A 24,908-nucleotide genomic window follows, 5' to 3' on the forward strand; every position below is an offset into this window, starting at 1 on the left:
CCTCTTAGTGGTACGAAGATAAAGCCGACCAGGAGTCGGACGCTCTCAAAAGACAGTCAGTGCCTGTTCCTAGCGGCCCTCGGTCGGGATAATTCTGCAACCTCCGGGCTCCCCGCCGCCCCTCCCCCCCGGCCCACCCCCGCTGCAGTGCCCGGGGGCTCGCTGGAGCCGGAGGCTCGCGGGGACAGCGCGGCGGGCCGGAGCGGGAGCCGGAGCGGGAGCGGGAGCAGGAGCGGAGCTCAGCTGCGACGGCCCGCGGGGACTTGAGCGGCCCGGGGACGCGCGGCTCAGCCAGGTGCGCGGGCAGCAGCCGCCGGGCGCCGCGTTGTGCACGTGGCAACAGGTGCAGCGTGGCCCTGGGCTGGCGTCGGGCGGGGGGGGCTCGGGGCGCGTCCGCCTGTAGCCCGGGAGCGTGCGGGGCTCGGGGACCCGGACGGGGACGCGGGAGCGCGGGAGGAGCGGCCGAGCCGCGGGGCAGAGCGCGGCGGGAGCTCCGGGCCCGCCTCCCGAGGTGCCGCCGCGCCGGCCGCGCCTCCCCTCCCGGGGCTCCGCGCCCCCTCCGCGCCGCCCGCCTCTGTCTCCAGCAGCGGAGGCGCAGGCTGGGGCCGCTGGGGGGGGGGGGGGGCGGCGGCGGAGCTTTTCTATTTACAAGTTTCCCCAACTCCCCGCCCTGGCTCCACCCCCAGCGGCTCGGGAGGCGGGGAGGCCGGCGCGCCCCGGACTCGGGGTTCCCGCCCGGCCGCTGCAGCCTCCCGGGCGGGGCGGCGGGTGCGGGCCGGGCCGTGCGCGCCCAGGTGCGGACGCCGCGCGCGGGGCGCCTCCGCGGGGGACCCAAGGGCGCCGGGGCGCTCGGGCCAGGGCTCCCCCGGGCTGCGCCTCTGCACGCCCCCCTCCCCGGAGGAGGAGGAGGAGCCGCGGGTGAGTGCGGGGTCGAGACCCGTCCGGCCGCCCGGCGCGCGCGGCGGGGGTGTGGGGCGGGGGCGGAGGGGACGGCGAGAGCGCCGCGCTCCGAGGCCGGCGTCTCCGGGGCTGCTGCCGAAGGCGGTCTCGCGGGGTCCGCGCAGCTGGCGCGGCGGGGGCGGATGCGGAGCGCCCTGGAGCTGTCACCTTGAAGGTGACCGGGGCGGGGGGGGGGGCGCTTGCAGCAGAGAGTGGCCGGGCTGTGCTGGCAGCCGGAGGCCGCCCGCCACACACGCGCCCCGCCGGGCCCGGCCGCCCCAGCCTCCTGGCGCTGCGGGTCGCTTGGGCCCATCCTCGGCGTAGGCACCCAGGGCTGCGGTGGGGCTCGAGGGAGGTTGCCGCAGTTCCCAAGGCCCCCTCGCGCCGTGCCTCCCTCCTTCCTGCAGCTGCCTGGTGCTTTTCTAGCTCTCTAGAAAAATCTACACCTGAATCCAGTCACCCGATTGACTGCTACGCTGCACTAATTCTTGGACTTGTGGGTTGACCCCTTAAATTCTCCTTTTTCAAGACTTACTGCAAGTGTGACTAAGTTATTTGTTGACTTTGACTTAGCATGATCTTGGAGTAGGAATGGAGAGATTCTGCAGTAGCCTGCAATAAAGTTTCACCTACTCTGGGAACTACTACTGAGAACTTCGTAGTTTGTGTGCTAAGAAAGGAAATCCAGGGTGTCGTGTTTGAATAAAATCAAAGTCTTCTGCCAAACGGTGGTGGGGGTGGGGAAATGACAGGCTTCACGTTTTGCCAGGTGATGGGATTTCAATCTTCAACAAGCTAAATCCTTATCCCTGGGCGTGGAGGGTGGGGTGCAGGTGTTAGGAGGAGAGGGAAGGAGGGGGAACCTTCCAGGAGGGAGAGGAAAAAAAGGAAACAAGGCGCTGCTTCCTGGGAACCTGTGACCTCCTTAAGGAGTCTAGATACACCAGATAGCAGTGTGTGGTTAACCCGAAGAGAAACTGAAGAGTTTGGAAATGCAATAGAGTAGACCAGCTTCTTTTTCAGGGATAATTAGGGCAGGAATTGGACAACTTAAGTTGAAACAATGATGCCTTATTTACATGGTGCTTTGCAATGTGTAAAATGCTTTTATGGACTTTTTTTTTCCTCTTAAATACAGTATTCCATGAGGAAAGCTATACAAAGAAATGCTTAGAACTACTTATCCTTAAAACAAACTTAGTGGAATGGAGTTTAAATTAATATGTATTATTTATTTAACTTGTGCCAACTTTTCCCTCTTTTAAAAATCAGAATTGTAGAGAAAATAGTGCTTGTAGAAGATCTGCACCTTTTAATTCTGTATCAAGTAATACATTATTACAGTTTTGGATTATTTCATAAGGTTATAAAGTTCTAGCTAGATTTCTTTTTCAGTATTTCAGTTATTAGACTGAAGCATTTAGGAAGCATGTCATGTCATAGTCCTCTTCTGTTGGCCTTGTTCTCTGTATGCTTGTTGTATAAAAATGGGTAGATTCAGAAAAAGTAGGAGTTAAATAATTCCACTACCCAAATATCACATTATTTTCTTTGTGCTTGATAATAGAACATAGAGTTTTTTTTTTACAGTTATATAGTTTATACAAATAACACTGTTGCATGCTGACTTTTTTCCTGCTTAGCATGAGGGAAAAGTTTCCAGGTCACTACAGTTCTCCAGGTATCTTATTTTAGTGGCTACATAATGTTACATTATAATGAGGTAACAAATTATTTATAAGCTGAATTTTATTTCCAATTATTATTAAATATACACTGTTGCAACAAATATCCCTTATAAAACTTCATCTACAGGGCATATTTCCTTAGGATGTAGTCTTTGAAATACAGTTTTTGGCTCAAAGATATAGAGGGACCATTTGCTTTGCCCCCCCCCCCAAAAAAAAAGTCTTACCCAAGTATGATCCCGCCAACACTCTGAGTACCTGTGTTACTATATGCTTGTTAATAAAGGGGGAATCATTCTTAAAAGGAAAAGTAATTCTTCCAGCTTTATAAGTAAACAGTGCTGTCTTGATACCTAAATTTCCAGGTTGGTTTTGGGAATAGCAGGCACAAGTAGGAGGAATGGCAGAGGGAGATGGAGATGCAGGCAACCTGCTGAGCCGGGAGCCCAATGTGGGGCTCAATCCCAGGACCCTGGGATTAGGGCCTGAGCAGAAGGCAGGTGCTTAATGGACTGATCCACCCAGGCGCCCCTACTAAATTTCCAGTGATTTAATTACAAATCATGAATATCCAGAGAATTTAGTTATTTTTCACTTTTATTCACTTTTTTGAATGTAGTGCCAAATTTCTTCTGCTAGTTTGTTAGTATTTTTCTAGTTATAAGAACTTTTATGGATTAATAATAAAGTTTTGCGTTCTTATTGTAGATTTTTACCCCATAATATCTTGGCCTTTTAAAGACCAATACCATGTATTTATAGTGGTTTTGACTTCGAGATGTTCTATAATGTAGTCAAGTCTGTTGACTTTCTCAACAAAATCAACACTTCTGAATCATAGCTTCAGAATTGGGTGATGATGGCAGGCGATGACTTTTAAGAGAATCTCACCCCCCCCCCCCCTCAAATTCTGAGTCAGACTTCTCAAATCCAATAGAACAACCTCCAGGTCCTGGAGTAGAGACTGTTGCAAACCAGATTGGGTTTGTTGATAAGAAATAGTTGTGCATGCTATAGACCATTAGGAACAACATTCTTCAAAATCAGAACAAAGTTTTAAATCCCAGGAAATGTTCCAGATCCGTTGTTCGGTGATTATGTAAATATGTGATTAGGCTCACAAACCATTTTTATTGATTTGTAGTAGATTCGTTTGTAGTGTTTTGCTAGATTGTACAATCATTACAGTTCATACTAAATTGTTGATGCATCTTTTCTTGATGTCTAGATAATGTATATATTTAAAATTTTTCCCAAGTTTCCAACACTATTCACAGATGAAACTATGGGTAAGCAGCCTGATTTTTCCAAACTTGAGTTACCTTTCCATACTAAAGAAGCTTAAATATATCCTGAGAACTTCTAAAAGCCTTGCTGAGCATATTCTCCATCTCTTAGGGCCCCCAAAGAAGCCACCAGACCATGTAGGAACCTTGAAGATGAAGCTGGTGTGTTTGTGTTTGAGGGTGTGTTTAAAAAAAAAAAAAGCCCAAACTATCTCTGGAGGCAGGTGAGCCTTCTAGGAGATGACTGCTACTTGCCTGGCAGGGACCTGGGCAGCTATGGCTTTGGCCTTTGGAGAAGTAAGGAGTGACTGAGGATATGTGATCCCATGCTGCAGGGAAAGAATTAGGTCATATGGGGTAGGACTTCACTGGCCTGAATTTTTTTTTTTTTTTTCAGAAAACCCTGCTTTTATCAGGGTTTCCCCATACTTTGGGAAATCTGTTATAACCAGTAGCTGAGTTCAATTGGCAACTACTTCTAAAGATGTATTTTTCTCAATCAAGTTTATACAAGATATCTCTGATTTTTTTTTTTTAAGAAATGATAGCAGTATTATTTGAAATCTTCTGTGTGGGCAGTTATCCATGATATTAATGCATGACTTTTTTCTTATTCACTTGACTCAGGATGAAAAGACTTTTACAGTTGAGGGTGACGTATTTGAGGGTTAATCTTTACTGTGTAGGTAAATACAATAAAACTTCATTCCCATATACCATAAGGTATTTTGCGATTTGCGTAAACAATATACATCAGGGTAATCACAATCAAGGAAGAGAGGGTTTGCTCAACAAATAGAGAATAATAAGATTGAATCTAGAGGTGTTAGGTAAATAGCTTTCAATCACTTCAGAATTCCATTTTTGGAATCTTTGATTCCAAAACAACTTTATGTATTAAAGCTGGTAGATTTTCTGTAGCCTGCAGTTTAAGCCCGATATTGAAGAGAAAATACTTAAACTGTACTGCATCTTGTTAATAGGCTCATGTCTAAACTTAGTGTTCTGTGTACGTATTACTTGCATGAGTAAAAGTAAGAAAAATCACACAACCCTCCATTCTCACATAGAAGTTTTATTTCATTTTGAAGTTGTAAAACTAAGTAGGTTTAAAGTCACTTAAAAGTTCTTTTGAGGAGACCTGTTTACTTTTTAGTAGGCTTGATTCCATTCATTTTGAGCAGTGAAAGAAGATCACATGCAGGTCATAAGCTTCTCAAACTAGCTGCAAAGGGCAAAATGGTTGCTGAGAAATTACTTCCAGGTAATGTGAATTTTGCCTGAAATTGTAATGATTTCATGTTTCAGTAAGAGTTCAGCTAAGTGGAAGGGCAGATCTGGCCAGCTTCCCACCATGTGCACACAGCAAGTGAAAGAGCAGACTGGGAAGAAAATGGACTGAGGAGACCCCAGTCTTAGAGACCCCAGTTTGAGAGGCAAGATGCCGTGAAAAGAGGGGTTTAAAACCATCAAATTCCTTATTTTCACTCTTCTACATTCTTATAAGTATTTGTACCTTGTCAATTTATACTTACACTGAATGCAAAGAAAATTGGTGCGTATGTTCGTTGGCTAATCAACCATGATTCAGCTGATCTTCTATGATTAAAACATTCCAGGACATGTGTGTCCTGAATTGGCATTGAGAAAGCAGTTCTTGAGAAGAGTAGGAAGGAGATGTGTAAAAATATATTCTGTTTAAATAAGCGTAGAGCTTATATAATGTCTGTGGCTGTGTTCCTTATGTCTTGACTGTTGAGTTGTTTAGCTTTATACTTTTTTTGCATTGGAAAAACTTGGTAATATTTAACTTGGGGATTATTTACATATATACCAGTATTGAAGAAAATGTCACTATTTCTTTATTTCAGGTGAGTGGTTCATACATGTTTAGAAGTATTCAGCGACAAATGAAAAATTCTCTTATCTCTGTTTTCATGATTAACAATAATATCAAGTTAAAACTGCATGTTCTTTTAAAACCTAGCTCACTTGGCTAGCTGCATGAAACAAAAATAGAAGCCTTTATAGATACAGGTCACATAAGAGCTGACATTGAAACATGGGCCCCTCCTTCTCCCAGCCTTTATGTCAAGTCAATTGAGCTGTATTTACCAGAATACTACCAGTTAAATCACCTCATGCTATAAAAATCCTGTTCTTTAGTTATATAATAAATTACTATACTATAGGCCTCTTATCTAGGCAAGTTATGGAATTGATCCATATGTGCATATTTCTACTAACCTAATTCAATACATTGTCATTTGAGCCAGGGTTTCAGAATTCCTGCTTGTTGGTGAAAAAGTCCAAAGGATTGGAGAAATGAGAAGTGGGTTAAAAAGGGTAAATTTTTACACTTGCAAGAAAAATACACTTGTTTTATTAGATCTTCAATCTAGACTCCATGGATATAATGCAGTCATTTATGCAGAGTGTATAGTTAGGATTATGTTTTCACATTAAATGGTAAATGGCATGAGTGAGAATCCTTACTGTTAGAATTTGAAGTTTGCTAAGTCTCAGGCCATGTATTGAGCATTTCCTGTGGGCAAACACGGCAAGGTAGAAGGGCACAGATGTGGAAAAAACTTTGGCTCCAGTTTTCAGAGGAGTCAGCAGAAAAGTCCCCAGAGTGAGGTTTTGGAAATGTTACTGTTGAGGGTCCTAGAAATATCCCTCCCAGATCCTGAACATTGTGCCCTATGTTGGAAACTCTACCTGCTACTTTAACTAAACTTTGGTAAAGCTAAGGCAGTTTTGACATTTTTGGTTATCTAAAGACTCTTAATCTGGCGTGTTTTTTTTTTTTTTTTTTGATTTGTTTATTCATGAGAGACACACAGAGCTAGAGACACACAGAGGGAGAAGCAGGCTCCATGCAGAGAACCCAATGTGGGACTCCGGACTTGATCCTAGGACCCTCGGATCATGGCCTGAGCCCAAGGCAGATGCTTAACCACAGAGCTATCCAAGTGCCCCTCAAGACTCTTAGTCCTTAATCAGGAATCAGGATTACTCCTAGAATTGTCGAGAAGCAGGATACTAGCAGTGTAGTCTAGTTTCACCTGCTTGCTCTGGACAATCTTTTCAGTGACCTCTTCCAACATAATTTTGTTAAAACTTGTAAGCTTCTTGAGGATAGGGTCTGAACCTTACGATGTCGGGTACATTTGCAGTTTTATAATTATTTGTACCAGATGTAGCCTGGGGTAAATCCTCTAGAGCACTAATGGCATGGGAATTTGAGATTCTTTCCTCCAACAGCCACGGCTCCTCGAAGGTCTTTTTAAAGCCAGACACAATAGTTTACTTTTCTAGACTCCTTCCTCTTTGTCCTGTCCCTCGCACTCTTTCCCTCACCCTCTGGGGGAGACAGCAAGCAGAGAGGTGGGTCACCCTGTGTCCTTCTGAAAGCCTGTGCCTTTAGGCATTAGGGTAACATGAGCTGGAAGGCGTGAGGTTCGTATTCCTTCGGAGTTATAATTCTGTTTTATTACGAAGTGCCATTCTCAAAACATCTGGCAAGCCCATGTGCAAATACTTGAGCAGAATTAATTCCACTTGTGCTAATTTATTATAGTCTCCATTTGTGCAGTCACAGTCGACAGTTTCTCAGACTTGGGCTGTTTCTTGTTTAGAGAAATATGTACTTATATTTTAAAAAGTAATTCAGATGAAGTTTCAGTCTAGGATTCTTCTTTCTCTCATTGCATTTAATAAGATTTGTTTCAAGAGTTTTTTCGCCTTTCTGTAAAACTTCTTTATGGCCCACAAGACTTCCTGGTTATTGAATTTGATTCTGTACTCTTAAGAGTTGACTTTTTGTTTAATGCTTAAAAAGTCTTGATGGTGCTTTATGGAGATGCTAATTGCAACTCTGCAAAGGAATTTACTAATACATTTTAATTCCAATATAAGAGGGGAATGGGTTTAGTCAATAAAATGGGAATGGACATAGGAAGAGTCCTGCATTTCTCTTTTCATAAAAAAACTTGAAATGGTTTTATATTGCAGGTATGACTGTTAGGTTACAAAATGGTTGTATCTTGTTACGCAGAACACAAAATTTGAAACCTTATATATGTAACCAAAGGAAAATTATTTTCTACTTAGTTTAATTATTAGCCTTCAGGGCAGGGTATTGCCTTTTCCTCCCCCTCCTTTCTCTTGCTTTTATTAAGATTGGAATAATAGAAGAGGTATTTCATCATTTTGGCTTGATCTTGTTCACCCTAATATCCAGTGTGAAACCTTGGAGACCTACTTTGTTAATAGAATTGGAAAAAGTGTTACTGGCATCCAGTACATTCGGTATTGGATTATAATGGAGAGTACACAGACTTCAAAATATGACCAATTTGGGCTCATGTCTGAGCTCTTCTGTGTTAGCCATGTGGGTTTGGCAAGTTACTTTCCTCTTTTGTACCCTTTCCCCCTCATCATGACAGTGGGGGTAATACCCATTGCTTGGGGTTATCACACCACAGTGCCAAATATATGGCACCTTTTCTGATTTAATTTCTCAGTTGAATTTTGAGAGAATGGTTGCTTGGGCCTGCTTGTGCTCTCTGCTGGGAATTAAATTCCGGGCACAGGACCCTGATAACTTTTCCTCTTGCTTAAAAAGAACTGGTTTATACCAGTAGTGATTGAGAATATTTATTTTTGGACTCCAGCTTTGTTACCTTTGGTTTTCTTTGGAGTTCTAGTTTAGGGGATTGCTGATATTTGGTTATATTTGAGCCGTAGTTTTTAAAACTTGAAATAGAGATGAAAATCCCAAAGTGCCTATGTGTGTGTGACACACACAAATATGATTAAAATTAAAGTGAAATAATAACTCTGGTTTGGGAGAGTACCTTATAAGTTTGACATTAAGGACCTTTATATTTATTTAGCACAGCAACATTTGAAGTAGACGGTATAGGTTATGAGAGGTCTGTTTTATTACAGGAGAAGATTGACTGGAACTACTTGGATAAATGTTTTATATTACGATGAGTCAGTTATAGAACCAGGATCAGGACCTGGGTCTTCTCTCCTGGTCTATTCTATACTTCCGGTAGAATACTGATATTTGACTACTTTTAATGCCATAAGAAGTAATCACTGTTGCTAGGATTTTCTTTATATTGGTGCTGAAGTGGGATCAAAAGCGTCACTGGTGGGGATCCCTGGGTGGCGCAGCGGTTTAGCGCCTGCCTTTGGCCCAGGGCGCGATCCTGGAGACCCGGGATCGAATCCCATGTCGGGCTCTCAGTGCATGGAGCCTGCTTCTCCCTCTGCCTGTGTCTCTGCCTCTCTCTCTCTCTCTCACTGTGTGCCTATCATAAATAAAAAAATAAAAAAATAAAAAAAAAAGCGTCACTGGTTTGAGTATGTGACATTTCAGTTGACATTGGTTGGAATTAGGGCTTGTTATTTTTCCACTAACTACAGAACATAAAACAGAATGTTAAATCTTGTAACCAACTAAGATTTGTAGCACAAATGGAAAATTGATAGTTCTATAATATTTTGCAGCTTTTACACCACTTCAAAGAGAACCAGATAAAATTCTAACAGTCATCTGGATCATTAGATTGTGTACAATAATACATTGTAAAATGTACCCATTTTACAGATAGCAGCCCAGGGTCATGTATGTTGAATAGGGATTAATACTTGTTTTTCTGAAACACTTTTTCCTATAGAAATACTGAATCCTATTTCCTTATTTTAAGCTACACGGAGGCAGGTAATTCTTGGGCAGATGGAGTTAATCCCAGGTAGAAATTTAACTAGGAGGTGAGGCCTGGTGTCATCAGAACGGGGAAGAGAATGTCTCATAAAACCAGTTACATCCTGAGTATCAGTCATGGTTTTTAGCCCTAAAGGTCAATAGTTCTGTGTTACCAAAATGACTTCTCTGGAATGTATGGTGTTAGGACTTGACAAGTAGGTCTCTTTAGGGAGGTTGGCTCTTTCTTCCTTGGGGCTGACCCTATGAGTTTGATGTACTTACATTGATCTGTTAAATCTTATTTGCCAATGGAAAGCCTAACATAGGTAATCATTTTCCAAGTAAAAGGTACAGGAAGTTGATGTTTAATAAAGGTTGGGAGATAGTGTGAAGTGCCAACTTGCATAACCACACACACACATGCTGACATTTTTCAACTGGTCTTGGCAGGATTCAGATGGAAAATTATTTCCTTTTAGCCAAGTGGACTCTGAGGAGATGCGGCAACTGTCTGAATGATTCTAAACAAGGAGCTGCTCATAGGCATTTAACGCTTTCAGGCAAAAGAATTCATTTTAGCTTAAAACTCTGTCCTGCATACTGTGTCTAGCCCCATTTCCCTACAAAAGCTGTGCTACCTTTTGAGGAATTCCTTTACATAACTGTGTACAACTTGGAAACAGAAGAATGCAGAGTCTTCACGTCAAGTTATATCTTTAGCCAAACTGTACAGTCCCTGGCAGTGGTCCTTGACAGGCATTGTGTGTAAGTGATGCTATGGTTTTAGTGGTTTACTTTTAGAGGGACAGCCAGCCCCTTCTATATGGGCTCTGTGGCATCCTGGAATGTGGTTTTACTGTTTTTGACTCTCCTGCTTCTTAACGATTCTCGATTCTCGTGAAAAAGCTTACTTTGTAATGGAATTCATGTCGACCATATGATGTAATCTCTTCAGGAGGAAGAATTTAATTTTGTTCACCTCTTTGTCAGGAGTACTTAGAATAGTGCTTCTGTTAAGGCACTTAATATTTTAGTGTCTCAGTGGTCTCTTGATTTGAGACTGTAGGTGCCTGGTATGTGGTCCTCAGTTGCTTTTCAAGATGATTTCTAGTCTGGGGCTATAGTGCCCTATAGGTTCCTGGACAAAGCCTCCTCTTCTAGGAGGGTTTAGGTGAACGTGTATTGGAGCTAACAGTAAAATGAAAAACTGGAGAAGTAAAGCAGGTCTCATTTCCACAAGATCAGACAAATATGGTAGTTCATGTAGTCAACATGCAAGATTTTCAAGAGGGTCAGAAGGATTAGTTGAAAAGTAGATTATAGAACAAGAATGGAGGGGAGTGGGGGGAGACCTCTGTAGGTTCCAGAATGGGTCAATGGATATGTTTGGGAATATGTGCCGTTGTTTACTGGCCACATGATCTGTGAAAAAAATTTTTGATTGATATAAAATTAAGTATCACACAATGTACCCAGGTCTTGACAGATAATCTCCCATGTGAGCAATGGTCAGACCAGTTGAGATCTAGAACATGTACATGCCTCCCCACCCAGAAAGTTGCCTTGACTGAATGACCAAGTTGCTAAGTCATGGTGCTAAAGTGAGGGTAGTTAATAAAGCTGTAATAATAACAACAAGGTTGTTGACAGTATAATAGTAGCAACTAACAATTGTACTTGTTAGGAAGTTTCCAAAAATTTCATTTCACCCCTAAAACAACTCCAAGGAATGGATTGTTACTGTTGCATCAATTTTTAAGGAGGAGGAAAATGAAGTCAAGGTTATTTTTGGCTTGGCCAAGCAAGTCAGGTAGCCCAGTAACTGAGCACATGAGGGAGCCCTCCATGTCTAGGCAATTGTATAGAGCTGGGGCTGTGGCTAGCAAACGTTAACCTTATTAGCTGTGGGAAGGAAGGTGGGTAGAGACCAAGTACACATTTGAACCGTGTTTTAATGTCCATTGTTACTCATTAACTATGTTCCTTGGGCAAGATCTCCCACTTCTGGAAAGATCTATAAAGGGGAAGAGGCGTAGGAAGGAGATAACTGTCATGGAGCCTGTCTGTTATGGGGCTGTCACCTGGGAGGACAACTGTGAAAGCACTTTGTGGACTTCGAAGGGCTGTGGGCTGACATCCTTACTTCTGTGGAAGAATTCACTGCCTGCTTGCCCATCCTAGCCTCACATATTTCATAGACTGTGGGCGGACAGGGAGGGAATGACAGTGCGTCACAGAGATGGTCCGCACTTGACAGTCTTGATGGGCCGAACAGTGTGTTTACTCAGCTTTTTCTCTCACAGGTCTCTTTGACATTCAAAGCCTTAGTGTTTCCGCTATTATGTCAGCCAACCTCTACAATATTTTAAGTGTCCTTAGTTGGCAAAATTAAAACCCGACTTTCTCATGTTGTCTCTCCAGATTTTGGGAGGGAAAATGTTACTAGTTGGTAAAATCTGAAAGGCTCAGAAACACTCACCTGCCTGTTCTTACCCCCCAGTCCAAGCTTCGTCTTCAGGGAACTAGACTCATTCTCTCCTTGTCCACACCAGTGGAATCCATCCTTTGGGTTCCCTAATGCTGAGTTCCACCTCTACTTTTGCAGCTTTTGTAGTTACTTACTTGTACTTTCTTGTGTTAAGTATTGGCTCTTTGAAGGCTCCTTAAACACGTGAACTGTTTTGACCATTGTCTCCCTACCACAGCAGCTGGCATGTGGTAGGCAAGTCATCAGTATTTGTTGAATGAATGAACATTCTTCTAGAAAAAGTCACTTTATATCAGGAGTATGGAAATGGGCACGGTGGTGCATGAAGTGACTGACTCCCCACTTAACTTCTCTGGGACTGCTCTAGTCCTGTTGTAGGGGATTCCTCTTTTTGTAGCTAATTGGAGGTTCTGAATATTTTTTTTAAATAATGAAACATTATCTGCTGCTTGAAAGTCTTTATTATTAAGAGAATAATTGTAAGAAAATCGGTAAGGTTTGGATAGCTAACTATAACATCTGGCATTTATGGAATAGAATTTTTCTAAATTGTAAATGTGGATTAAGTTAAATCACACATTTTAGGTATAAAAGCTAATTTAGAAAGTTATTATCCCAAATGAGAGATGTTATTTTGTTTAATGTCTGATTAAAATACTTTATACAAGGGTTGGAATCCTTTAGAGAAAGGCATGAGTAGATCCTGAAATTCTTCATTTAAAAAAAAAATCGGACTGTTGAATTCCACAAATATCATTTGAGTGAGCATGGGTACAACCTTTTCCCTCCCATTTCTAAGTTTGAATCTTCTTGCATCCATCTCTTCCTTTAAACTCTGGGCCAGCCAGTCATGCCATCAGGGCCCATACACCTGTGAAATAAGAGCAGTGTTCCTGGCTTTGGTAAGTTTGAGATTTCTTGACCATACCTGAGCCACAGATTGCTGTTAAGGATGGAGTCCTATTACTGAATTGTTTCTTTTGAGAATTTATTCCTGAGGGTAGTTACTTAGGAGCTTCTGTTTTCATTGACTTTTATGTGCCATTGATACTAAAGGCTATTGCAGTCAGGCTGTCATAATTGGTAGCCAGACTTGGACCCTTCTCATGAACCTAAAGATTTTGCATTAAACACATTAGCTTTAGAAATATAAAGCCAAAAAAAGCTCAATATGTGAGTTTCCAAATTTTTCTATAGCACAACCATATGCATATTCCATGTCTTTTAAAAAAAATTATACCATTTATTCCTCTATTCTGTAGAGGACAGACTCTAAGATATCATAGGCTCCCTCATCCTACTCTCCCTTCTGAGAAATTAAAAAAAAAATTAGCTAATTTTGGAGCTGTGAGATTTTTGTTCTGCTAATGAGGGTAAGGGAGGGGACTTGGCTGGGTTTCTTGCTTCCTGAGGTCCATACTATACTTCTTTGTTCTGCTGGCACACTGCCACATTCAGCAATCCTTCATCCCCAGAATGGATGGAGAAAGGACATCGGAGCAGAGGTGTGCCCATCTTAAGGGCCAGAGACTCCCAATGAGCAGATGTCACAGCCAGAACCAATGAGTGAATCTTCTTTACTCATTGGTTCAAGCTTGTCCTTTCAAATACAAAACCCAGTGTGTGTTATCCTTAACATTTTCATGAGGTCTTCATTTGATGGTATCAGGAGAAATCTGGAGAACAAGCATTTTTGATGCTGTCAACCTATGGGTTCAGAAAAGATGCACAGTTCTTTACAAAATCCAAGATGGGGGATGAGTGAAAGAGATGAATTTTGATGTCATATGATATCCTTGGAGGAAAGGTATAAAATGAAATATATACATGTAGTTTACCCTATTCTTTTGGATGTGCTCTCCCTTGAAATTTCAGTTACCAAATATTCAAACCTAGTTTGAGGTTCTTCTGCTTCATTTTAGTAGTGAGCTGGAAAAACCAACAAAACACTTAACTTGAAATTTGTGTTACTATAGTTGTCTTTAATAGAGGTGTAGCAGTGATGGTGTAGAGTTTTAACATCAGATATATTTAGTGTTTCTGGTAGGCCTGTACCAATTATAGATGTTATAGTATGTGGTTATATTTATAAATAGCACAAGGAGATACTTAACTTTTATTATACCATCTTGGTATATTATTCCTTTTTTTTTTTGAAAGGTGACTAAAATTTTCTTTGAATATTTTTATCAAGACGTACCTCTTTCCAGGGTTAATAAATCCAAAATTTCAGTGTTGCTACTGGATATGATGTTTTGGGGAAAAAAATAAATCTCAAAACCAAATTGCTTTAAATTTTTTAGCACATGGGTTAAAACTTTCAGAAAAGTAGAAAATCTCAGCTTTGGTGTTTGGTTGTTTTTTGCCTGATGAAATTATGGATACCATGGATTGCATGTCTGGAATGGGAGCCCAGCCTTGATTGGGCCAAGTGAGGGTGGTGGGTGGGTTGGGCTGTAAAGATCATGACCCTGCTATGCTTGGGAGGTCATTCTCCTTTGTAGCCTTTGGGAGATTCTTATAGTGGAGTGTTGTTAATCCTACTGGGACTTGCCTGGCTCCTAAAGGATTTCTCTCTGCTTCATGATTACCTAGGGCCAAGTTAGGAATCAGAGAGGGGCCGCTGGCCTAAAAATAGTCACAGTTTGGGAGGAGGGCCTGAATGGCACAGCGCCACTGTTCCCTTCCTGCTGCCAGAAGATGATGCCATAAGGAGAGCGTCAAATGGGAAGAGTGTGTGTGTGTGTGTGTGTGTGTGTGTGTGTTTGAGGACAGGTGTGAAAAATGTAGAAGAGAGTGAATGTTTTCTTCCTGGCTTTTGTAGAGGGAGATAAAATGTTTTTAGAGATTGACTTTCAAAAAGCTTTAGAAGTAGTAAAAGCAAATATGGGAGGTTGTTCTTTTTATGAGACTGGGCTTAGTGGGATATATTTCTAGATGTTTCTAATTTGTAAGAAAACATTTTGTATTTAATGTTGGTCACAGATTGTTGAGGAATGGAAACAGTGATGTGCCTTGTTTCCTAAAGTGCTTGAGAACACAGAGTGAAGCATTGTTTGAAAACTTGAAGATGACAGGTCATTTAAACAGACATTTTTTTCTGATTCAAGTGTAGTTGACATACATTAGTATACTAGTTTCAGATGTACAACAGTGATTCAACCTTTTTGTATTACGAAGCAATCACAATAAATCTAGCTAACACCTATCACTATATAAAATTTTTGCAACATTAACTATATTACCTATGCTGTACATTGTATTCCATGTCTTATTTTATAACTAGAAGTTTGTTTCTTTTAACCCTTCTGCCCATTTTGCCCATCTCCCTGCCTTGCTTCCTTGTAGCACCCACTAGTTCTCCATATTTGATTCTGTTTCAGTTACCTTTGTTTTTGTTTTTTAGGTAACACATTTATTGTGAAGTTATGATATTGTCTTAGTATGGCTTATTTCACTTGATATAATACCCTCTAGGTCCATCTGTATTGTCACAAAGGGCAAGATTTCATCTTTTTTATGGCTAAGTACTATTCCATTGTATATACCCCATATCCTCTTTATCCATTCATCTACTAGCGGACACTTAGGTTGCTTCATATCTATTGTAAATATGCTGCAGTAAACATAGGGGTGCATATATCTTTTCAAATTGGTGTTTTTTCTTTGGATAAATAGCCAGAAGTGGAATTGTTGGACCATATGATAGTTCTCATTTCAATTTTTTGAGGAACCTCCGTACTGTTTTCTATAGTGGCTATACCGGTTGTATTCCGAATAACAGTACAGGATTCCCTTTTCTTTACATCCTTACCAACACTTGTTATATCTTCTTGATACTAGTTATTCTAACAGATGTGAGGTTATACCTTGTGGTGTTGGTTTGTATTTCCCTAATGATTATTGATGTTGAGCATCTTTGTGTGTGTCTTTTGGCCTTCTATGTGTCTTCTTTGGAAAAATCCCTATTCAAATCCTCTGCCCATTTTAAAATCAGTTTGCTCTTCCAGTGCTGAGTTATAAGAGTTCTTTATATATTTTGGATATTAGCCCCTTATTGGCTATATCATTGCCATTCAATAGGTTGCCTTTTCAGTTCGTTGATGGTTTTTCCTGCTATGGCCCCAGTTATTTTTGTTTTTGTTGCCCTTGTCTAAGAGACAGATCCAAAAAAACATTGCTAAAGGTTTTGTCAAAGAGATTATGTTTATGTTTTCTTCTAGGATTTTTATGGTTTTGGGTCTTATGTTTATGTGTGTAATCTATTTTGAGCTTATTTTTATGTATGGTGTAAGAAAGTGGTCCAGTTTCATTCTTTCAGTTTTCCAGTTTTCCTAGCACCATTTTGAAGACTTTGCCCACTTGTATGTCCTTGCCTTTTTTTGTCATAGATTAACCATACAAGTGTACATTTATTTCTGAATACATTCTGTTCCACTGTTCCATGTGTTTTTTTGGTACCAATACCATACTGTTTTGATTACCATAGCTTTGTAGTACAAAGAACACGTGGTATTATATGTTAATATAATAGAAATATGGGCACCTTATGCCTTCAGCTTTGTTGTTCTTTCTCAAAATTGCTTTGGTTATTTGGGTTCTATTGTAATATAAATTTTAGGATTATTCTACCCTGGGGGAAAAATGGCTATTGGTATTTTGATAGGGATTGCATTGAATCTGTAGCTTTGCTTTGGGTAGTATGGACATTTTATTAATATTAATTCTTCCAAGCCCAAGCATGGCATAGATTTCCATCTATTTGTGTCAACTTCTATTTCTTTTATCAGTGTCTTATTTCAGAGTATAAGTTTTTCACCTCCTTGATTACATTTACTCCTAGGTATTTTGTTCTTTTTTATGCAGTGGTGGACCTATACATTTTATTTATTTATTTAAGATTTTATTTATTTCTTCATGAGAGACACACACACAGAGAGATAGAGGCAGAGACACAGGCAGAGGGAGAAGCGGGCTCCATGCAGGGAGCCCAATGTGGGACTCCATCCTGGGACTCCAGGATCATGCCTTGGGCTGAAGGTGGTGCTAAGCTGCTGAACCACCCAGTCTGCCTGGACCTGTACATTTTAAACTAAAGTTTCTGGGAAGATTGTTTTACTTACTAACACTTTAGATACCTTTGGTACACATTTTATGTTGAAGCCCTATTGGTTAGAAGAAATTTCTGTCTGAAAGTGATAGACAATCTCTTTCAAATAGTGGCTGTTTTCTGACTGAGTATAATAGATTCAAAACTTTAGTATTTATTTTCCAGTCTCCTTTTCTATTTAAGGTGAAACAAGATTACTTCAGAAATTTAAAATATCTGTGATCAAAAGACCAAGAGCTTTGTTTTCCCTCCCAGCCTTCAGGGTGACTGGGAGATCTGATGAGATAAGAAGTAGAGAGTATTTTGTTTGAACACATTGATTTAGGGATGGATGGTTATTGATTTTTTTTTAAGATTTTATTAATTTATTCATGAGAGACACACACAGAGAGAGAGAGGGAGGGAGGCAGAGACACAGGCAGAGGGAGAAGCAGGCTCCATGCAGGGAGCCCAAGGTGGGACTCGATCCTAGGTCTCCAGGATCAGGCCCTGGACTGAAGGCAACACTAAACCGCTGAGCCACCTGGGCTTCCCGATTTTTTTTTTTTTTTTTTAATTAAAGGGATCCTTTCACTGCATCTGAGTGTTGATTATTAAGTTTAAGCAATATTCTCTGATTTAGGGGTAGCAGAAGGACTCACTTGACTTTGAAGATATTTCTTACTACCTTCAATGCAAAGGCTAATGTATTGCTAACTTCTATATGAGTGGGTCTATATTTTTTGCATCATGAGGGCCCACAGAGGGCTTTGAGAGGGGATTTCCAATGAGCTGAATTAAAATGCAGAGAGCTCATTCTGATTGCTTTGTGGATAATGTACTGTAAGGAGGCAAGAGGCTAATGATTTACTTAGTCCTTCAGGAGAGGGAGATGGGTGTCTTGGACCTGGAGTAATAGGGAAGGTGAGAAATAGTTGCATTTGGAATGTGGTGCCTATTTGGGTTGCTAACAAGTTTAAGGGGGAAAGAAAGGAATCAAGGCTGACTGCTAGTTATTTGGCATGGTCAGCTTGGGCTCGTAGAGATGTCTTTTATTGCGAATAAGGAACACTTGGGCAAGAAAGAATTTATGTGAGTCTAGAAGCCTGAAGTTCTTTTAGATGCAGGAAGTTTGAGATGCCTGTTAGATAGGCAGGTGCAAATGTTGGGTTAACAGTTGAGTCTTCAAATCTGGAGCTTTGGGGAAAGATCCGGGCAATGAAATGCTTGTGGGGCTTGCCATCAAACAGAATGTATTTAAAACAAGATGATGATAGTGTAGGATGAGAAGGGGAGTAAGGGGCTGAACCATGCATTACTCCCAACATTAGGAGATTGGTCAGAGAAGCCAGCAGAGGACTTGGCTAAGGAGCAGCCTGTGAGTTGAGGTAAAGGGAGAGGAGTGCCTCTGAAGCCAAGTAAAGGCAGTGTCTTGGAACTTGAACCCTATAGTGTGAAGAGTTTGCTTATCAGACAAAGGACACTTCTGTTCACTTTTTTGGTAAGTAAATGTATGTTTAGTGATTATTTAGAATCTTGATAAGTTTGAGGAAACCATGGCAAAGTCAGCCAAAATTAAAAACAAGTACAGTACCTCTCTTGAAAATACCAGAACAGGAGATTTAATTACCCTTAGGCAAGTCTCCTTTCAGGGAACTGTATACATTCTATTAATCACTATTGAAATCTCAACAGTGGATGCAGGAACCATAATATTCTTTGAGGGCCCCCCAAATCCACAACATTTTTAAATATCTGACTGCTGGCCACAGTGCTGTTTTGAGAGCTTTGTTTGCTTACCTAGGAAACCTCATTCTGCATTATATCGAAATATTAAAATATAACCACTTCGTATATTTAAACAGTTGAGTTGCTATTCAGTTGTTAACTGTTAATATAATAGAAATCTTTCCATTCTTTTCATCTTCCCTGTTACTTATTCCTCAGCTCTCAGCTAAACATCTGATTTGTTCTGAGACTTTCAACCTATAATAGCAACCAGAAAAGCCTGTGCTTTTTTCTTCACTGACTACAATTTTTGTTTGTAGAGTTGTTTTGTTTATTTTGTTCACTCTGTAGTAACCCCTAGAAGAGTGTTGGGCACATGTGGGCACCTGATAAATTTGAATGCCATCCAGTATTAGAAAAGAGGTGCTTCAGTAGCTTTGGTTTGGTTTCCAAGCTCAGTGTCTCTATCTTTAAGTCAGATTGGCTGAGGTATCATTTAATCATGGCAAAAAATTGGCCTTTTTAGGTGGATAGTTCATTGAACTTCAACAAATATCATCAGCCACAATAAAATTAGAAATTTCCATCATGCAGTTTCTTTCTGTCCCTTTCAGCCTGTTCCTTGACTCCAAGGCAAATACTAATCTGTCTTTATGGTTTTGCCCTTCCAGATATTCTACAAGAGCAGTACATGCCTTTTGTGTCTGACATCTTTCACTTAGAGTGCTATCTCAAGCACTTAGGCTGCTGTATAATGATCTACCTTTTGATTGACAAGTGGTATTTTGTTGTATGGATGTACTTCCATTTTTCTTTTTCAGCCACCACTGATGGACATTTACATTTTCTAGTTTTTGGTGATTTATTAGCTTTTTATTCCTGGTTTTAATTAGTAGATAGGAAATTAAAACAGCATCAGTGACCCATAGCCACATACCCCTCTTCATGTCTGTTTTCATTTTCCCATGTTTTTTTCTATGTGTTTTGCATGGCTATCATCCTAAAACACACTAACCTTTTTCCTAGTTCTATAAATTGCATAGTTTCAAAATGGTTGCATTTCACAGAGTTACTATAACTTTCTAGTCAGTTCCTTGGTGACACTCAGATTGTTCCTAAACCGTCACAGCTGTAGCAAATGTGCTAACATCTGAAGTTTTCCTATGATAAATTCTTGGCAACAGTTTAAGACTCTTACCTGAAAGTAATAGAAATCAATTCAAGCTACCCAGGGCAAAAAAAAAAAAAAAAAAAAAAAAAAAATGGGTAGGGGTCAAAAGGGTATGAAATATTTCTCAGAAGTTAGTGTCCAGGAAGTTGTCAGGTCAGTAATTCTTTCTCATTGTTCCTATCTGCTTCTCTTGGGACTCTGGTAGCATTCTCTCTGCAGAGACTTAGTTCATCTGATTCTGGGTGCATGGCAGGAGGACGCTTACTCTGTAGTGCTGGGATTTATGGTTTCCAGTTCTCAGGACTTGTGCAGATCCACTGTGCCTAACTTGCTATTTCAAATCCAAATGCCGGGGGAGAGGCAGCCTGACCCATTTGAGGTAGTTGTTCGTAGCAGGACCATTCACTGTTGTGCGTGTAGTGGAGCCCACCTCAGTGAGTAAAAAGGCAATGTTCTTAGAGAAAAGGGGTGGCTATAAACTAAGCCCACACTCAGAGAATACCATTTAAGTAAGATTGCACAAAATCCATTTTATCTGACTGCTAAGTTGCTTTTCAAAAGGGTAATTACAGTATGATCTTAGGGGGGAGTTGGGAGGGTTATATAGATCTATTTTTTATGTTCGTATTTAGATATTAATCATTTAGGTACCTGTTTCAGCAGTTCACATGCTAAGATTGGAACAATATAAAGAAAGAGTCTCATGGTTTCTTCCCAAGGATGACACACAACTTCACGAAGCTCTGTATTCTTAAGTCCTGGGGCTGTAATGTCCAGCATAGTGACTATAACGGATAATACTGTATTGCAACATATAAAAGTTGCTTAGAGAATAGTTCTTAAAAGTTCCCATCCCAAGGAGAAAAAAAGAGTTGTTTGCCTCTTCTTGGGTTTGATCCGTCCCCTACAAACGATGTTTAATGGATAGCTAAGAAAATCTGATTTGTTAGCATTTATTGAATGCTTGCTTTATGTTAAGCATTGTGTCTGAGACTTCTGTAAATACAGGAAGTTTATCAGACAGCTTTTATTCTTGGGACCATGCAATCAAGTGTAGATTTTTGTTTAACCCAGGAAGCATTCATTACTAAGTGGGCCTGGAGTGGAAATGGTGGAAATGTTCCCTATACAGGTAATCGTGTCAGTCTTTGTCTGGAAATAGTAACAACATGGTGCTAAGTGGTTTGGAGGGCCCAATAGGAACCTAAGCACTTCAACTATGGAATGCTTGCCTAGAAGCCAGTTCCTAAATTGTGACACATTGTTGGGTTAAGTGTCTTATGCTTGCTTTGAGTTTCAGGCCCTAGCTGGTGTCCCCTAGGCTGGCCAGGCTGTTTTACCTGGAGTCTGCTTGACTCACCTGGGGACCATTGGCCATGGGTCCCACTGGTTGTCCCAGTGCCGCCTCCTTAATTTTAAACAACTTCATCTAAAAACCTTTGTCAGCAAATGCATTCTGGTTACTCTCATAAGCTTACCCTTCTCTGAAATCCTTTTTTAAATGATTTTTTTTGTTGATCTAGGAGAATCTAAATGAAAATTTTAATGATGAAATGTGCCAAGTTAAGGTATCTGTGTGTATAAGTGGATTTTTTTCTATGTGATGGTCTGACTCAGCTTTTCCTTGGCAGCTGTGCAGTGCCACAATGGTCAGCATGATGACGCATGCTATAGCTTAGACCCTTCCATCTGTGGGTTTAGTATTTCAGATACCAGATAGTCACAAGGCAGCTCAAAATTCTAAGATACGTAATATTGTGTGTTTTTTCTCCTATCCTGTAGACTGGGAAAGTTGTGGTTGCAGTGAAGTTATGCTATTAGCTCTGGCTCTTTTAGTTTATGGTTTGCTTTGGTTTATTTGTGGTAAAATATACATAACATAAAATTTACCATTTTAACTATTTTTAAGTATACAGATTAGTGGCATTAACTGAATTCATAATGTTGTGTAACCATCACCACTGCCTAGTTCCAGAATTTTCCATCAATGCAAACAGAAACTTTGAACTCATTAAAGAATAATTTTCCATTCAGCTTTCCCACCAGCCCCTGGTAACCCCTGTCTGTATGAATTTGCCTATTTTGGTACCTCCTGTAAGAGGACTTCTACCGTATTTGTCCCTTTGGTCTGGTTTATTTTATTTAGCATGTTTTCAGAGTTCATCTATTTGTAGCATGAGTCAGAATTTTGTTCCTTTTAATGACTGAGTAATATTCCATTGTATTTATGCACCACATCTTGTTTATCTACTCACCTACTTATCTAGTCATGTGTTGATGGACACTTGGGCTGCTTTTACTTTGTGGTTATTATGAATAATACTGCTGTGAACATGGGAATGCAAATATCTGTTCAAGCCCCTGCTTTCGGTCCTCTTGGGTACATACCTAGGAGTGGAATACCAGATTGTATGGTAGTTCGATATTTAACTTTTTGAGGAGCCACCAGATTGTTTTCCACAGCTGCTATGCCATTTTACATTCTGACTATGAATTTGAGAGGGTTGCAGTTTCTTCACATCCTCACAACATTTTGATAATAGCCATGCTAATGGGTGTGAAATGGTATCGCATGGTTTTGATTTGCATTTCCCAGAAGACTTCTGATGTTGAGCATCTTTTCATGCACTTATTGGTCATTTGTACATGTGCTTAAGGGTAATGTTTCATCAAGTCCTTTATTTCCCACACCGGTGTTAACCTTTTGAATTAAATTTTCTGTTCCTTGGTTTCACTTCATGATCCTATATATTAGTTTTCTTATGTATGAAGAAAGTTGGATTCAAAATGCAGAGGGGAAAGTTTTCTGTTTTGGTGAAAGATGTCTTTTTTTAAAAAATGTCATTTTTTAAACATTTATTTATTGGAGAGAGTGTGTGTATGTGCCCAAGTTAGGGAGAGGGGTAGAGGGAAAGAGAGAATCCCAAGCAGACTCCCCACTGAGAGTGGAGCCCGACATAGGGTTTGATCTCAGGGTCCTGAGATCAGACCTGAGCTGGAACTAAGAGTTGGCTGCTTAACCAACTGTGCCACCCAGGCACTCTTGACAGATTTTAGCCTTTGAAGCAAAATTTTGCTCTTGGTGTTTTCAAGTTGGCTGTGTGCCCCCATGCATGTGGACCCGGTAGGCTACTGCACCTGTCTGACTGGAGTGAGGGAGGCTTGAGACCTTATGTCTAGTTTGGGATTGTAAAGGGAGGAGGAGGAAGAGGCAGGGTGAAGAATGAGATTCCTTCTTTCATCTCTTTTTTTTAAAATTATTTATTTATTTATGATAGTCACAGAGAGAGAGAGAGAGAGAGAGAGAGAGGCAGAGACATAGGCAGAGGGAGAAGCAGGCTCCATGCAGTGGGAGCCTGATGTGGGATTTGATCCCGGGTCTCCAGGATCGCGCCCTGGGCCAAAGGCAGGTGCTAAACTGCTGTGCCACCCAGGGATCCCCTTCTTTCATCTCTTTATGTTTTAGAAAAGGAGAGAACTTTCTCCTTTTTTTTTTTTCCTTTGCCCCCCACTCCCCTTCCTCTACTCTCTTCTGACTTCTGAGACTGCAGATGATGACCACTGGAGTCACGTAGTAGAGCAGCTGCTTCCATTCTCTTCTCCGCGAGAACTGTGTTTCCCCATTGACACCATGACCTAACTGCTGTTCAACTCCTTGGTCTTTATACAGCTGTTAAGTGCTAGGTGGGTCTTTCTTACATTATGGATTCAATGGGCTTTAGTTTGGGAACTAGCCCTGGAACCTAATCATCATTAATAGCGTCTCTCTAGGAAAATGAATTTAAGCTAGAATACATTTCCAAGTAAGCTTTGGAGGATTACTTGTAAGTTGGGTACTGCCTATCCCAGCAGTATAGCTCAAGGGTGTGTGATGAGGTGCCTGGGATTTGGAGGATGCATATGTGCAGGGGCTGCGGAGTGGGTCAGACCGTGGGCTTTGGAATGAGTAGATTTATATTGGAGCCCCACTTTCCTGTTGTGTGCTTTGCACCTAAGTTTCCGTCTTGGAGATGGTACTGTTGCTCCATGTGTATGTAGATACGGTGTCTGAATGCGGGTTGACTCCAACCAAAGTGATGAGGGAGATGTGAGAGTTTTTCCTCAAAGTCCCTGCTGCATTTTTGTGCTATTTGAATTGCAGCATCTTACCTAAGCTTTCCTTTGGGCAGAGAGGCCACTGCTGCAAGCACTGGGTCTTCTGACTTGCTTCCAGCGTCTTCAGAGCACCTCTAGGCCGTCTGTGATAACCGGTGTCGGCTGAACCCTTGAAGACCCTTCCCCCCGCCACCATACCTGGGCTTGTGGTCTGTGGCATCATAAAACATTTTCAAAGTTTGGTGCAGAGATGTTAATTTCCAGTGGTGATTAATTCAGTATTACTTTTGCTTTGGGGATGGTTTCAAGTCTTTGTTTTATTGCATAACTTTTTACTCTTGGATCCTCACTAGCATGTCAGGAAATAGATAAGTTTCTCAACCCAAGTTAACTTTTTAAAAAATATTTATTCATGAGAGACAGGCAGAGACATAGGCAGAGGGAGAAGCAGGCTCACTTCAGGGAGCCCAATGCATGACTAGATCCCAGGGCCCCTGGATCACGACCTGAGCCAAAGGCAGATGCTCAATCACTGAGCCACCCAAGTGCCCCCAAGTTAACTTTTCAAATCAAGTAGGAGAAAGGAAGGAAAGTTCTGAGTGTGTGTTGCACGTGCCTAGGAAACTAGAAGAATGATTTAGTTTATAGTAGGGGGTTTGTCTTTCTTAGGAACACATTTTTGGAGGTTGAATCTTCTTG

At 41.1% G+C, this 24,908-nt stretch overlaps 1 protein-coding gene across 2 annotated transcripts in view; it reads left to right on the top strand.

Moving 5' to 3' along the window:
• Nucleotides 1-762: 762 nt before the first annotated feature.
• Nucleotides 763-24,908, top strand: part of MTUS1 (microtubule associated scaffold protein 1) — a 161,573-nt gene continuing 137,427 nt past the window's right edge. For both annotated transcript variants that reach the window (XM_055334607.1, XM_055334608.1), the window contains exon 1: nucleotides 763-918. The gene's annotated coding sequence lies outside the window, so the exon portion shown is untranslated. The remainder of the gene's footprint in view (nucleotides 919-24,908) is intronic.

Source organism: Nyctereutes procyonoides, unplaced genomic scaffold (genome assembly GCF_905146905.1).
Source record: "Nyctereutes procyonoides isolate TBG_1078 unplaced genomic scaffold, NYPRO_anot_genome, whole genome shotgun sequence".
NCBI classification, from domain to species: domain Eukaryota; kingdom Metazoa; phylum Chordata; class Mammalia; order Carnivora; family Canidae; genus Nyctereutes; species Nyctereutes procyonoides.